The sequence below is a fragment of the Bombina bombina genome, chromosome 2 (assembly GCF_027579735.1).
Source record: "Bombina bombina isolate aBomBom1 chromosome 2, aBomBom1.pri, whole genome shotgun sequence".
Taxonomy (NCBI): Eukaryota; Metazoa; Chordata; class Amphibia; order Anura; family Bombinatoridae; genus Bombina; species Bombina bombina.
The window spans coordinates 192,375,214-192,392,356 of NC_069500.1; the positions used below are offsets into that span (position 1 = coordinate 192,375,214).

At 39.6% G+C, this 17,143-nt stretch overlaps 1 protein-coding gene across 2 annotated transcripts in view; it reads left to right on the top strand.

Annotated features, from left to right (window-relative positions):
* The window catches only part of FAM169A (family with sequence similarity 169 member A), a 329,491-nt gene that overhangs the window by 86,673 nt on the left and 225,675 nt on the right, over window positions 1-17,143 (top strand). The window lies entirely within an intron of this gene.

Genomic DNA, 17,143 nt, shown 5'->3' on the forward strand with positions numbered 1-17,143 from the left:
CTCCTAAATTTAATTTTATTCTTCTGGCACCATTTATACCCTGATATTTCTCCTACTGTTCCTTGTTCCCTTGGCAGAATGACTGGGGGATGATGGGAGTGGGTGAGGTATTTAAGCCTTTGGCTGGGGTGTCTTTGCCTCCTCCTGGTGGCCAGGTTCTGTATTCCCACAAAATTGGCAGTTGTTCGTTTGTATTTATTTGTGTCTGAGTAGGTTTTGTCAGCCAGAAGATGTTCTCTATCTAATTTATCAACCTCATTTCTTGCGTTTATTATTCTTAAACATAAAGAGCCATTTTATTCACTTGACGATGCTATAATATTAGTGGTTCTGTGATATACTTTTTTGCACTTAAAGGGACAGTCTACACCAGAATTATTATTATTTAAAAAGATAGATAATCCCTTTATTACCTATTCACCAGTTTTGCATAACCAACACTGTTATATTAATATACTTTTACCTTTGTGATTACCTTGTATCTAAGCCTCTGCAGACTGCCCCCTTATCTCAGTGCTTTTGACAGACATGCAGTTCAGCCAATCAGTGCTGACTCCTAAATAACTCCATGGTGAACACAATGTTATCTATATGACACACATGAACTATTACTTTCTAACTCTGAAAAACTTTCAAAATGCTCTGAGCTAGGAGGCGGTTTTCAACGGTTTAGAAATCAGTTTGAGCCTGCCTAGGTTTAGCTTTTCAAAAATACCACTAAGGGGAAAAAGCAAATTTGATGATAAAAGTAAATTGGAAAGTTGTTTAAAATTGCATGTCCTATCTGAATCATGAAAGTTTATTTTTGACTAGACTGTCCCTTTAAAGTGAATGTCAACTTTCATGATAAAGTGCCTGGTTTATATAAAAACTATTAAAAACAGGGGCACTTTCATTCATGAAAGTTTACATTCCACCGGATTTTACAAATACTTACCTTCTTCTCCTGAAACACCGGATCGCCAATCTCCCGCCTGCAGGTCCTCTGTACTTCATCAGCAATGACGAAACCGGCTTCCTTCAATCACGTCTTCCCCCCAGGAGTGTCCATCTGGTGAGGCCATGCCATGATTGGAGGAAGCCAGTTTTGTCATTGTTGTGTAAGTACAGGAGAAAGAAGGGGGCGGGGGATCGTCGATCCAGCGTTTCAAGAGAAGGTAAGTATTTGTAAAATCCGGTGCAATGTAAACTTTCGTGAATGAAAGTGCCCCTGTTTTAAATAGTCTTTTTAAAAACCGGGCACTTTATCATGAAAGTTGACATTCACTTCAATAAATTTTTAAAAGGCTGTGTTTAAATGTGTGCATATTGATAAGTTCTATATTCATTCCACTACTTATATATATATATATATATATATATACTTTTATCTCATGTATTGAATCAGCAATAGTCCACCTTTAAGTCGTAGTTTGGGTGTTTAGTCACATGATTTTATGTAGCCAATAGTTAAACGGTGTGTATTATAAATGTTGCAATTTTTTTAAATGAAATCACGCTTACGATTAAGGCAGTCATGCCGAAACATGTCAGGCATGCTCTTGCCGTTTTTTACCCTGTGACCAATAAAGACTTGTTCTTATTTAATCACTGGAGTGTGCAATTGCTATTTTATTTTATTGGTTTGCAGTTTTTCAATTCAAATTCATTCATTAAATAGTGTAATTAGGCAAAAAAAAAAAAAAAATTAAAATAATTTGAAAAAAATACAGTTTCGGTTTTCGGCCAAGTGCATCCTGGATTTTCGGTTTCGGTCCAGAATTTCCATTTCGGGGCATTATATATATATATATATATATATATATATATATATACAGTGGATATAAAAAGTCTACACACCCCTGTTAAAATGTCAGGTTTCTGTGATGTAAAAAAATGAGACGAAGATAAATCATTTCAGAACTTTTTCCACCTTTAATGTGACCTATAAACTGTACAACTCAATTGAAAAACAAACTGAAATCTTTTAGGTAATGGGAAATAAAAAATAAAAAATAAAATAATATGTTTGCATAAGTGTAAACACCCTTTTATAACTGTGGATGTAGCTGTGTTCAGAATTAAGCAATCACATTCAAAATCATGTTAAATAGGAGTCAGTACACACCTGTCATCATTTAAATTGCCTCTGATTAACCCCAAATAAAGTTCAGCTGTTCTAGTAGGTCTTTCCTGACATTTTGTTAGTCGCATCCTACAGTAAAAGCCATGGTCTGCAGAGAGCGTCTAAAGCATCACAAGGATCTCATTGTTAAAAGGTATCAGTAAGGAGAAGGGTACAAAAGAATTTCCAAGGCATTAGATATACCATGGAACACAGTGAAGACAGTCATCATCAAGTGAAGAAAATATGGTGCAACAGTGACATTACCAAGAACTGGATGTCCCTCCAAAATTGCTGAAAAGACGAGAAGAAAACTGGTATGGGAGGCTGCCAAGAGGCCTACAGCAACATTAAAGGAGCTGCAGGAATATCTGGCAAGTACTGGGTGTGTAGTACATGTGACAACAATCTCCCATATTCTTCATATGTCTGTGCTATAGGGTAGAGTGGCAAGACGGAAGCCTTTTCTTACAAAAAAAAAACATCCAAGCCCGGCTAAATTTTGCAAAAACACATCTGAAGTTTCCCAAAAGCATGTTGCAAAAGGTGTTCTGGTCTGATCAAACCAAAGTTGAACTTTTTGGCCATAATTCCAAAAGATATGTGTTAGAGGACTTCTCTAGGACCACGACCCTCTTGTTTTCTTCTGCTCAGGACTCTGGTATCTGCACTGCAAAGTTGTTACAAGTACTTGGAGGGTTGTTCCACAAAATACACACAAGGATATGTCTGCAGAACAACTCTAACTTTATTGGTCAAGTTAGCCAGTTATATACATTTCAGAATACATTGAAATCTGTAGTCATTAGCTCATTTCTAAGATAAGGAAAACATCTGGCATCCTGTAAGTTGTACATCACATTTGTCAGATATCCTTGAAGATATTAAATAAATTTATGACTGACAGGAAAAAGGAGTAATGTAGGATCTCAAAATATTCCAATCTGATGTATAGCTACCTTTGACCTAACTAAAATTCCTTACATCAGCAGTGTTTTCTCACACATAGCTCAAGGGTTCAAAAGTACATGTAAAATGTGTGTATAAAGGTCACTATGCGTCTAGCTACAATTGAATATTAAAGGGATACAGAAAAGATACATTACAATTAAACATAACATATAAAAATGATACAATGTATATATATGCTCCCTAGATATTATAATATTCTTACAATAAGAGTTACAGCATATAGGTTTAACAAGTGACGTATTCATAATTACATCATTTCACATGGTATTTCTATAAGAACAAAGAAACTCATAGAAAATATAATTGGAATAAAAGGAGTGTTAGGGAGTCATTTCTACAGGAATACCTAACTACAGATAAACAGTAACTGGGCCTCCTGGCCCAGCACAAATCACAGCCGTTTGACATCTTGTAGAGATAACAATGCACATCTTCAGGGTCATTCTCAGGGCTATTATATCTATGCAAGTCTCCCTAACATCAGCATATTTCTTACTACATAATAAACCACTATAATAAAAGTCTAATCATTACAAAATGGATGCTAATCATCACAAGATGGCTGCGGGGAACAAGATGGCTGCCGTCAGGTTCATATTACCCCTAACATACCATCCTTTTATTCTAACAGAATAACATAAAAATAGACTGGCATAGAAAAGTAGTAAAGCCTTATATTATGGTAACAGAACTCTGTGAGAATACTAAAGAGAAAAATATTTGCATGTCGTGATATACTTTTATAGGCTAATTGTCACTGCATATCGGTACAGTCCCTCCAATACCTTCCATCTATCTTCCAGCCTTCCCAAAACTACCGGTCCACCGGCACAGAGACCCAACCAGCCCCCCATCTACCCCCAAACAACTCTGCATCTTCTATCTCTCCACCTGCATTGCTAGCACCCCCCAATATGTCCAACAGTTCCTTTTAAAGCATGACATAGCAACAGCACAACTGTCTCTAGGTGGCCTCTGATCACTTTAAGAACAGTCTTTGTCCATTTGAGAGCGCTGCACCTTGACACTTTGCTATAATACAGTTCTCCAACAGTTCATTTGCAGTAGGGGTGCTTATCCACGGTTCTTCCGCAGGGAGATACTGGAAATCTGATGGTTTGTTCATGGGGTAGACAAGGCAACCAGTGGATACCCATGGCATGTAGACACTCGAGTCACAGGGAGTCTAGGAAGCAAACAGAAACAGTACAGGATGAGTACACACCGCAATACAATCACAATTATGTCCAAATAAAACGTCACTTTCATCCTATGTCATTTAAAATCAAACAAAACATTGTTGATATATAATACAAACTAAATACATTGACATTTCTCAGAGAATAATTTACAACTTCTCTATACACTTTTAAATGATACTTCATGAATACTACGCAAGTGAAAACCTGTTAGACTTCATCAAGGGCCTGAATGGTTATGCTAAAACTTATGCTAAGGCCTGCCCTGTAGCAAAAATGAAAAAAAAGAAAACAGTCAATAAAAATAAATGAATTTCTTTACACTGTCACTTTGAACTTCTAAAAATAAAAGAACCTCGTGTTGCTTTATTCTGGATGGCTGCTATCTATAATGTTTATAATTCTCCAACCTAAATTCTCTCACACTCCTGTATGAGGAAAGCATACAAACAGAACATCATTTAAAACTACAAGTTCTTTTAAAGGTAAACACATCTTTATGGTAAGAATTACTCTCTTTGACAAACATTACCCCTAACAATATGTTTGGCGCAAAAACAACACTGCATATCACCAAAAGAACACCATACCCAAAGTGAAGCATGGTGGTGGCAGCATCATGCTTTGGGGCTGTTTTTCTTCAGCTGGAACTGGGGCCTTAGTCAAGGTAGAGGAAATAATGAACAGTTCCAAATACCAGACAATATTGGCACAAAACCTTCAGGCTTCTGCTAGAAAGCTGAACATAAAGAGGAACTTCATCTTTCAGCATGGCAAAGACGCAAAGCATACATCCAAATCAACAAAGGAATGGCTTCACCAGAAGAAGATTAAAGTTTTGGGATGGCCAAGCCAGAGCCCAGACCTGAATCCAATTCAAAATCTGTGGGGTGATCTGAAGAGGGCTGTGCACAGGAGATGCCCTCGCATTCTGACAGATTTAGAGAGTTTTTGCAAAGTAGAGTGGGCAAATCTTGCCAAGTCAAGATGTGCCATGCTGAAAAACTCATACCCAAAAAGACTGAGTGCTGTAATAAAATCAAAAGGTGCTTCAATAAAGTATTAGTTTAAGGGTGTGCACACTTATGCAACCATATTATTTTATTTATTTATTTTTATTTCCCTTTACCTAAAATAATTCAGTTTGTTTTGCAATTGAGTTGTACAGTTTATAGGTCACATTAAAGGTGGACAAAGTTCTGAAATGATTTATCTTTGTCTCATTTTTTTACATCACAGAAACCTGACATTTTAACAGGGGTGTGTAGACTTTTTATATCCACTGTGTGTATATATATATATATATATATATATATATATATATATATATATATATAAAACCTCTGCAATATATATATTTTTTTATTTTAACCCATTTTCCTGTAATTCCATTCTGAAATTGTGAGCTTTTCATTACCTGTTACAAATGAAAGTGCAGAACACATATTCCACACAGCAGTCGCCACACTCTAATGATCTATTTATTACTGTCCTTAGGGGGATATTTATCAAAGCCTCAACTTTGTTGCATTCACCGGCACCAATACGCTCTCCTAACATCGCGGCCACGTATCTCAATACGCTCTCCATAGTTATGAAAAAAGCCGGCAAAAAGACGTGCTCCAAGTACGGGGTGATGAGCATCGAACTGTTGTTAACTAGCAGTTATCGATCTCGCCTCTATTCGGCTTTTTCTAAACTTTATACCCTGTCACTAAATGCCGCCACTATACTAAAATGTTTAACCCCTATCCCGCTGCTCCCCGACCCTGCCGCTACCTAAATAAAGTTATTAACCCCTATCCCACCGCTCCCCTTCTCCGCCGCAATGTAAAAAATTTATTAACTTCTATCCCGCCGCTCCACAACCCTGCCGCAACCTAAATAAATTTATTGACCCCCTATCCTGCCGCTCACCGACTCCGCTGCAACCTAAATAAACGTATTAACCCCTAAACCTCTGGCCTCCCACATCACTGCCACTAACTAAACCTATTAACCCCTAAACCGTCAGCCCCCCACATCGCCAAAAAATAAATTAAGCTATTAACCCCTAAACCTAACAACCCGCAAACTTTAAATTAAAATTACAACATCCCTATCTTCAAATAAATTTAAACTTACCTTTAGAATTAAAATAAACTATATTAAACTATTAATTAAACTACCCTAACTATTAACTACAATTAAATTAAACTACCAATTAAATTAACTAAATTACATATTAAAAAACCCTAACCCTACTAATTTGTAATAAAGTTTAATAGTATATTTAAATATTTTGAATAGGGTTAGGGTTTTCTAATATGCAATTTAGTTAATTTAATTGGTTGTTTAATTTAATTGTAGTATAAGTATTAAGATAGGGATGTTGTAATTTTAATTTAAAGTTAGCGGGTTGTTAGGTTTAGGGGTTAATAGCTTAATTTAGTTTATGGCGATGTGGGGGGCTGATGGTTTAGGGGTTAATATGTTTAGTTAATGGTGGTGATGTGGGAGGCCAGAGGTTTAGTAGTTAATACGTTTAGTGGTGGCGGGGAGCGGTAGTATAGGGGTTAATAACTTGCGGCGATGTCGGGCGGCAGATTAGGGGTGTTTAGACTTGGGGTTTATGTTAGGGTGTTAGGTGTAACCGTAACTTGTTTTCAACTATAGAAATCAATGGGATATCTGGCAGCATCGAACATAAGCTTTTGGTGCTTTCAGACTCCCATTGATTTCTATGGCATCCACGCCCTCCAGGGTGGCCAATTGCAAACCAGGTACGCTGGGCCGGAATAGCCACGAGCGTACCTGTTAAAAGTTTGATAACTGGGAAAATGTGTCAAATAGAGCCGAATCTGTAATGACATAAGCTGGGTCGGATTGAGATCGGCGGATCGTATGTTACGTCACAAATTTCAGCATTTGCTGGTCTGTAGGCTTTGATAACTAGGTCGAATCAAGCTCGCAACAATTATGCTGTGGAATTCCAGCGTATTTGCGGTTGAGGCTTTGATAAATATCCCCCTCAAACTTAACACCTGTTTTGTCAATATTTAAACAACTAATTGAACTTTAAAAAATACATCTACATGTTTTTCTCTGACTAATCTTTTATTTGAATGCATAATTTTGTAAAGCATTTTTTTAATGTCTCTTTTACTGTCATGTAGTGTACCTATCTAGGTATGTAAAATAAATGAAAAAAATCTTTCTTTCTTAGTGTCTGTTGTCTATACTTGTAGTGATATGCTAATATTCCTCTTAATAATCCCTCCTGGATGTCCTCTCACTACCTCAAGCTAAATCTCTCCAAAACTGAGCTCCTTATTCCCCCCCCCCTTCTTCCAAAATCTCCACCCCCACTCTCTCTATAACTGTCGAGAACTCCATCATTATCCCTACCCCGCATGCCCGATGTCTTGGGGTCACATTTGACTCAGATCTTTCTTTCACTCCTCACATTCAGTCCTTGGCTAAAGCCTGCCGCTTCCACCTTAAAAACATCTAAAAAATAAGACATTTCCTTACACAAGACACAACTAAGATTTGAATCCACTCTCATCCTTTCCCACCTCGATTACTGCAACTCTGTCCTCTCTGGTCTCCTCAGCTGCCGCCAAGCTCCTTTACAATCCATAATGAATGCCTCTGCCAGGCTCATCTTCCTTACACATCGTTCTTCATCTGCTGCACCTCTCTGCCAATCCTTACACTGGCTTCCTCTTGCCTCCAGGATTAAACACAAAATTCTCACTCTGACATACAAAGCCCTCAACTGCACTGTTCCCCCCTATATCTCAGACCTTGTCTCCAGATACTTCCCTCCCGTCCCCTTCACTCTGCTCATGACCTCCTACTCTCCTCCTCTTTTGTTACCTCCTCACACTCCCATTTACAGGACTTCTCCAGACTGGTTCCCATCTTGTGGAACTCTCTGCCTCGCTCCACAAAACTCTCCCCTAGTTTTGAAAGCTTCAAGCGCTCCCTAAAGACTCTACTATTCAGTGATGCATACAACCTACACTAACCTTTCTTTATACCAGTTCCTCTCCTCCATTGCTATCTCCCGAACCACCGTCAGCATGTAAGCCTAATAGTCCAGCTGTTTGTAGATCACTTTCTTAAGAGCTGATTACAACAGTGCGACTCTTGGCAGGGATCTCTACCCGTTTGATCCCTATAAATGTTTTGTTATACTCTGCCTTTGTTTATAGCGCTGCGGAATAACCGATAATAAAAATAATAATATTAACACACAATCACTAGCTTAATTAAACTACTTGTAAGGACATTTACTCACAAGTCTTGCTTCAACAAACTTTTATTATAATGAGGCTATATAAACATTAATAAAATATGCATATTAACTATAAATATACATCACTATATTAAACATCAATATTACACTAATACCTATGCCCATTCTATCACATATAAATACAGTACTGATGTAACATCAATATCACACTAATATATACCCATTCTATGTAAGTGTGTGTAGTGTAATGTAATGGAGGTAATGAATGTAATGGAGGTTTCCAGCAGAAAGTCCTCACATGTGTTGTTACATTGCATGCATCCAGAGACAAAGAGAAAGATCCCCAGTGTGTAGGTTCTTTTATTGTAAGTTTTCATACTTCCCCCAATAATGATGTCACTCATTTTCAGCCCCCTTTTCCTGTCCAGGAATAGTTACCAAGCATGTTTGTGGGGAGGGCATATGGTCACACAAAGGGTCTTTATAGCTCTTTTACTTAAACCAGCTTGTCATCCTTATCAGATATACTCTTAAAGAGTCCTGGTAATGTGATCTCTCTTCATTCCAAAGTGACTATCCTCATCCCAGTATATCTGAATGAGGAGTTAACCCCTTCCTGATTAAACAGCTGAGTACTTACAGTATTATGCCATTTAGTACCTCTTTCTGATCATACACTATATTCCATTATTCCTTTTCCCCCCTTTCTCAATGGAGGTTACCAATACCCTTCCATTCCAATGGGTGTTTTATATGAATGAATCTGATAGAACATTCCTAACCCCACCTATGTGTGATGGCTATATTAGTGTACTAAGGATGTTTCCATTTGCATACCATAATGATATACACGTTCAATTAATGATTTTAAATAACAACACATACAAATTTGAATAATTATACATAATATAGAAATAAATAATATGATTATAAATGGATGTATGAACAAACTTCCTAATGCAGAACCCCATGATGACTTATTTCTGCCACCAGGTAGAACTTGACATCTCTGTAAAAGTATGTTCAATTCTTTGTAGTTCCTGTTCCTGATGGTAGAAATTTACATGAACAAGTTCCCCAAAATATTATTTATTTATTTATTTATTTATTTATGTGAGTAACTGTGGAACAGTGAAGTTAAATTGTAGTAAACTTATCCTCAAAGGGTACCCAGTAATACAATATATCCCTGATGTGATTTGTTCCTTTGAATTACACCTGTCAAACCGTACATGCATCTCATCTTTAGTCTTCAAAAAAACAAAACACACCTTTCCTTGTCCTAATGGAAAAATCATATCTTGAGGATTAACTTTCTCCACAAAACCATTGCAATATGAGTGATTATGCCAGCAGGAATAAAAAATTATTCTTGCCTGGTTAGGTAGACATAAAACTTTAGAAGGAAACCTTATGCAGCCAGACATGTCTACCTGTTCAGTATGTCTACCTGTTCAATAACCATTCCATATAAAATTTGGGAACGCTAACTCTCCCACCTTCCAAAAGGTGTATGGTTATTTTCCATAGCCTGTGATATGAATTTAAAGTCAGTTGATTATTCTGCATGGAAATACACACAAAATCCCAGGATATCCTAGGATACTTCCCTTAACCTACTAATTACTCCTATCAGTATTTCTTCTGTATGTTGAATGGCAGGACCCTGAACCTGAATGACTGTCTGGGTCAGTGTCTCTACCAGTGTGTTTATCATTTGTTGTGTATGAATCCTTTTTTGCATTTAATATTCCCTGAGACTGTAAGGTTGTTGTTAAGCTGGATATGTCAATGGAGTTTACTACCCCTAACCCTGTTCCCACACCTCCCAAAACTGTATCCACAATATCCATCCTAGTCCTTCTCCTAGTACCATCTGCCCATTTGAATAATGCTTTTCCTTCCTAAGATAGGGAGAGTCCACGGCTTCATTCCTTACTGTTGGGAAATACAACACCTGGCCACCAGGAGGAGGCAAAGACACCCCAGCCAAAGGCTTAACTATGCCTCCCACTTCCTCATTACCCCAGTCATTATTTGCCTTTTGTCACGTTAGGAGGTGGCGGAAGAGTGTCAGAAGATTTGGAGAGTCCTGAAAAAGGGTATCTGCCCTTAGAGATAGGACTGGAGTTTTAAGAAGTCATGTCAACCTCTTAGTGAGAGTATTGATGAAAGTTAGAGTCTGGAGATGCAGGGAAAGTTTTGCTGCAAAACGATCCAGGCTACTGCTAACAGCTCCTAAGCAATCCGAATTTCACTGCCTGTTTTCTCTCACTCAAGTCCATGTCAGGAGCGCTGCTATAAGACTGTCACACTTGAGAGGCTGTGTTCTGTTCCACAGCATGGATCTTGGAGGTAAGATCGTTTCAATTTTTACACATAAAACGCTACAACAGGGTCACAGTGTGGCTCCTTTATACCTTGATAGGATCCAGGGTTAATATCCTCTGAAGGGGGTTTATTGAACAGTTGGGGTTAATTAATCAGTGTATTAATTGTTTACATGCTGCTTTGTGTGATTTTTCCTGGGCTGATAGACTGTGTTTTTGGCTGGAACAAACAGGTTTCACTTTTAAGTTTCACTTTCATTTTTGAAAGTGTTGCACAGCTCCTATTACTTGTAATATTAGGGGAAGTACTGTCTTGCACTCCATATGACCGGGTGTGGTCTATGTTAATTTCCTCCATTCCAGCTGAGACTTGAACCTGAGGAGAACATTTCCTCTATTAACTGTCTGGGTCTAGGAGGTGGTGAGTGCCCCAGCCATTGGGAGTATAAAGGTCCAGTTTTCTATAATAAAAAAAACGTTTTTATTTGTGTCCTTCTGTGGGTATAACCTGAGCTATGGAGGACCTTGACATGTTAGAAGGTACCCATTTACCCCAATCTATACTAGAGGCGAACAATTTGCACTGCTCCTCTCTCGCTGCTTCGACTTAGCTTAATTGTTGGCCTCTAAGGCACTGCTCTAGTATAGATTGGGGTAAATGGGTATTGTAACTGGGCACTTTCGTTGTTTGCACCGTTAGTCCTGAGGTACTAGACCAGGGAATTGGGGACCCAGCTTTTGGCTTTTGGTTGATCTTTGACGGGTGGGTAGTCTTTTGCATATCACTTTGACTACTATCTACCAATAGCAACAGGCCTATAGTTTACAAGTTTATCTGATTACCTGATAACCTGTTATCCTCACTGCTAAATTATACAGAGTTTGCGAAGGCAGGACAGTTCCTTTGACTTTTCCTGTGCCGGTTAAGATGGCAAACATTATTAAGAACAAATGGGAAAGAATTGGTTATTCCTTTTCCCCCTCTTCTACTTTTAAAAAGTTGTACCAGGTCCCAGACTCTCAACTGGATTTGTGTGGCTCCATTCCTAAGGTGGATGGTGCTACCTCTACGCTTGCAAAACGTACTACTATACCTCTTGAGGATAGTTCCTCGTTCAAAGAGCTAATGGATAAGAAAATGGAAACCTTTCTGAGTAAGATGTTTCAAAATACGGGATTTTCGTTTCAACCGGCGGCTGCAGTTGCTGCTGTTGCCGGAGTGGCTACCTACTGGTGCAACTCTTTGTCAGAACTCATTGAGGTGGAGTCTCCCCTCGAGGATATTCAAGACAGAGTTAAAGCTCTGAGAAATGGGAAAGAATTGGTTATTCCTTTTCCCCCTCTTCTACTTTTAAAAAGTTGTACCAGGTCCCAGACTCTCAACTGGATTTGTGTGGCTCCATTCCTAAGGTGGATGGTGCTACCTCTACGCTTGCAAAACGTACTACTATACCTCTTGAGGATAGTTCCTCGTTCAAAGAGCTAATGGATAAGAAAATGGAAACCTTTCTGAGTAAGATGTTTCAAAATACGGGATTTTCGTTTCAACCGGCGGCTGCAGTTGCTGCTGTTGCCGGAGTGGCTACCTACTGGTGCAACTCTTTGTCAGAACTCATTGAGGTGGAGTCTCCCCTCGAGGATATTCAAGACAGAGTTAAAGCTCTGAGAATTGCTAATTCTTTTATCTGTGATGCGAACATGCAAATTATTCGCCTAAATGCAAAGGCCTCTGGCTTTGAGGTCTTAGCCCACCGGGTGCTCTAGTTGAATTCTTGGTCTGCAGATATAACTTCTAAGTCCAGACTCCTTTCTCTTCCCTTCAAGGGAAAGATTTTATTTGGTCCAGGCCTGGACTCCATTATTTCTATGGTTACCGGAGGCAAGGGTGCCTTCCTACCCCAAGATACGAAGAACAAGTCTAAGGGACGACAATCTTCTAATTTTCGTTCTGACAAATCCCAACGACAACAATCCTCCTCCAAGCCGAGCAACCCAAGAGTACTTGGAAGCTGGCTCAGTCCTGGAATAAATCCAAGTAGAATAAGAAGCCCGCTGAAAACAAATTGGCATGAAGGGGCGGCCCCTGATCCGGGATCGGATCGTGTAGGGGGCAGACTTTATCTTTTTTCAGACGCCTGGTTCAAGGACGTACAGGATCTGTGGGTCCTGGAGGTGGTATCTCAGGGATACAAGATAGGCTTCAAATCTCATCCGCCAAGGGGCAGATTCCTTTTCTCGAATCTGTCTACCAGAACAGAAAAGAGGGATGTCTTTCTAGGGTGAGTTCAGGATCTATCCTCCTTAGGAGTTGTTGTCCCGGGGGCCTATCGAAGAAAGAGGTTTGGGGTTTTATTCAAACCTTTTCGTGGTCCCCAAGAAGGAGTGAACTTTCTGCCCAATTCTGGTCCTAAAGTGCTTAAACAAATTTCTCAGTGTCCCTTCCTTCAAGATGGAGACGATAAGGTCCATCCTTCCTTTAATTCAGGAAGGCCAGTTTATGACCACTATAGATCTGAAGGATGCTTACCTTCATGTTTCAATCCACAGGGAACACTTTGAGTTCCTGAGGTTTGCATTCCTGGACCAGCACTTCCAGTTCATTGCCCTTCCGTATGGCCTAGCTACTGCTCCAAGAATTTTTATGAAGGTTCTGGGGGGCTCTTCTAGCCATTGCCAGAACTCAGGGTATTGCAGTAGCCCCATACTTGGACGATATTATGGTGCAAGCACCATCCTTTTGTCTTGTGGAAGAACTCTGAGTCCCTTCTCAGTCTTCTTCGATCACATGGATGGAAGATAAACTTGGAAAAGAGTTCTCTTATCCCAAGTACCAGGGTGGAATTCCTGGGTACTATAATAGACTCCATATTCATGAGGATATTTCTAACAGACCAGAGACATTGCAAGCTAACTTTGACATGTCTTGCCCTCCGGACCTCCTTTAGTCCCTCTGTGGCTCAATGTATGGAGGTGCTTGGTCTCATGGTGTCCTGTATGGACATCATTCCTTTAGCCAGGTTCCGTCTCAGACTTTTACAACTGTGCATGCTGAGGCAGTGGAATGGTGATCATTCAGATATGTCTCAACAGATTGTATTAGACAGCCGTTCGAGAGAATCACTCTCTTGGTGGCTATGTCCAGATCATCTGTCTCAAGGGACATGTTTCTTAAGACCATCCTGGGAGATTGTGACTACAGACACAAGCCAATTCGGATGGGGAGCTGTTTGGGGTGCCAGGAAGGCACAGGTGTTGTGGACTCAGGAGGAGTCCTCCCTCCCGATCAATATTTTGGAACTACTGCAATCTTGAAGGCCTTGAAGGCTTGGCCACTTCTGGGTTCGTCCCAGTTTATCAGATTCCAATCAGACAATATAACCTCGGTGGCTTACATCAACCATCAAGGGGGAACGAGAAGTTCCTTAGCGATGAATGAATCATCTCAGATTCTAGAGTGGGCGGAGGCCCACAGCTGTTCGCTGTCAGCGATCCAAATTCTAGGTGTGGATAACTGGGAGGCAGATTTTCTCAGCAGGCAATCCTTTCATCCAGGGGAATGGTCTCTCCACCCCGAGGTGTTTGCAGAGATATGCAGCAAGTGGGGGACACCGGAGATAGATCTCATGGTATCCCGTCTCAATACCAAGCTACCCAGGTACAGGTTGAGGGATCCCCAAGCCGATCTAATAGATGCACTAGCAGTACCCTGGAGGTTCAAACTCATATATCTTTTTCCTCCATTACGCTTCTTCCTCGAGTGGTGGCCCGCATCAAGCAGGAGCGGGTATCAGTAATCCTGATTGCTTCATTGTTGCCGCGAAGGACGTGGTTCGCGGATCTAGTGGGGATGTCCTCATCTCCTCCGTGGAAGTTACTTTGTTGCAGAGACCTGCTGATACAAGGTCCATTTGTTCATCAAAATCTAGATTCTCTGAGGCTGACTGTGTGGATATTGAACGCTTAGTCTTAGCTAAGAGAGGTTTCTCTGAGAGTGTCATTGATACTCTTATTCAAGCTCGTAAACCAGTTACTTTGCGTATCTACTACAAGGTGTGGAGGACCTACTTATTCTGGTGTGAAGAGCGTGGTTTTTACTGGCACAGAGTTAAGGTTGCCAGGATCTTATCTTTTCTCCAGGATGGTCTGGAGAAGGGCCTTTCTGTTAGTTCCCTGATGGGACAGATTTCTGCCCTGTCAGTTTTATTGCACAAGAGACTGGCTGAGCTGTGTTTAGATCTGGGGCTCCTCCTTGGAGCCTAAATCTTGTTCTTCAAGTTTTGCAACAGGTTCCGTTTGAGCCTCTGCATTCCGTTGACATTAAATTGTTATCTTGGATGGTTCTCTTTTTATTGGCTATTTCCTCTGCGCGCAGTGTTTCTGAGATCTCTGCTTTGCAATGTGAGCCCCTGTATCTGAATATTCATGCAGATAAGGCAGTTTTACGTACTAAATTAGGTTTTCTTCCTAAGGTTGTGTCAGATTGCAACATCAATCAGGAGATTGTGGTTCCTTCCTTGTGTCCTAATCCTTCTTCCTCGAAGGAACGCTTACTTCACAATTTCGATGTGGTTCGTGTCTTGAAGTTCTATCTTCAGGCTACTAAGGAGTTCTAATCTTCCTCTTTGTTTGTTGTCTATTCGGGGAAGTGTAAGGCGCAGAAGGCTACTTTGACTTCCATATCTTTTTGCTTAAGGAGTGTCATACGCTTAGCTTACGAAACAGTGGAGTGGGACATCATCCTCCTGAGAGGATAACAGCTCATTCCACTAGAGCAGTGGCTTCCTCTTGGGCCTTTAATAACGAGTCTTCTATGGATCAGATTTGTAAGGCGGCTACCTGGTCCTCTTTACATACTTTTTCAAAATTTTACAAGTTTGATGTTTTTGCTTCGGCTGAAGCAGCTTTCAGGATAAAAGTTTTACAGGCTTTGGTGTCCTCAGAATAGGGTCCGTCTCTTCCTTTTTGTTCCCTCCCGTTATTCATTCAGTGTCCTCTGGAGCTTGGGTATAGTTTTCCCAACATTAAGGAATGAAGCTGTGGACTCTTCCTATCTTAGGAAGGAAAACATAATTTATGCTTACCAGATAAATTCCTTTCCTTCCGTATAGGGAGAGTCCACGGCCCCTGCCCGTTTTTGCTTGTCTATGGGTGGTCCCCTATTATTTATTTTATTCTTCTGTTACCATTTATACCCTAATGTTTCTCCTACTTTTCCTTGTTCCCTCGGCAGAATGACTAGGGTAATGAGGAAGTCGGAGGGATATTTAAGCCTTTGGCTGGGGTGTCTTTGCCTCCTCCTGGTGGCCAGGTGTTGTATTTCCCAACAGTAATGAATGAAGCCGTGGACTCTCCCTATCCGGAAGTAAAGGAATTTATCTGGTACCATAAATTATGTTTTTGCTGGAAACTGAGACTTTATATCAGTCCCAGGCGGTCTGTTAACTTTTCTCCCCCCCCTGTGAAATTCTTTATCCTAAAGAGATTCATTACTTTATCTCTCATCTCTCTGGGACTTTCAGGTGTCGCATTTTTGCTTATAGAATTCAGTGAGTTCAACTCCTGTGAAGTGTTCACTATAATTTCTCTCCAAACTAGAGAATCAGAATTGTAAAATAACAATCCTAAATACCCTGCTGTATACATAATCTATATCCATTAAAATATAAAGTGCACTGTTTAAATGTAATAAAAGTAGTAAAGTTAAATAAAATGCACAAATTGTAAATACAGCAGAGCTATCATGCCATGCAGTGCTATATTGCACTCAGCTTGTCTCTCCTTTGCATACAGAAATACAGGGAGCACGGAGAGAAGTATAGCAAATCTGCCTTTTTAGAATCTTGTGAGGGATGTCACAGTGCTGGAGGAGTATTATATATCATCTTGTCTGAGCGGAGAGTTTTATATTATCACGGCCTAAGTATCATAATGTATATTTCACAAATATTATATATATTTTTAATATTCTTCATGCCTCCTAAATGGGCCTAATGTGATGTAAATGCACTTTTAGATAATGCCCGTTCTTCATATCGTAAACATCGGAACATTTATAGATTTTATCCTTCTTTTTATACTGTGCATATTCAATATATAACAAGATCCACAAAGGTACACATTATGTATATTAAGCATCTTTATTTAATACTGTAACCAATACATTATAAAACCCTTAAAATTAGTTGATCTTTAATAAATATGGCAAAGAAATCACATGAGTTATGATTAAATGAATAATCCAGTCAAAATTAAACTTTCATGATTCAGATAGAGCATGCAATTTTAATCAAATTTC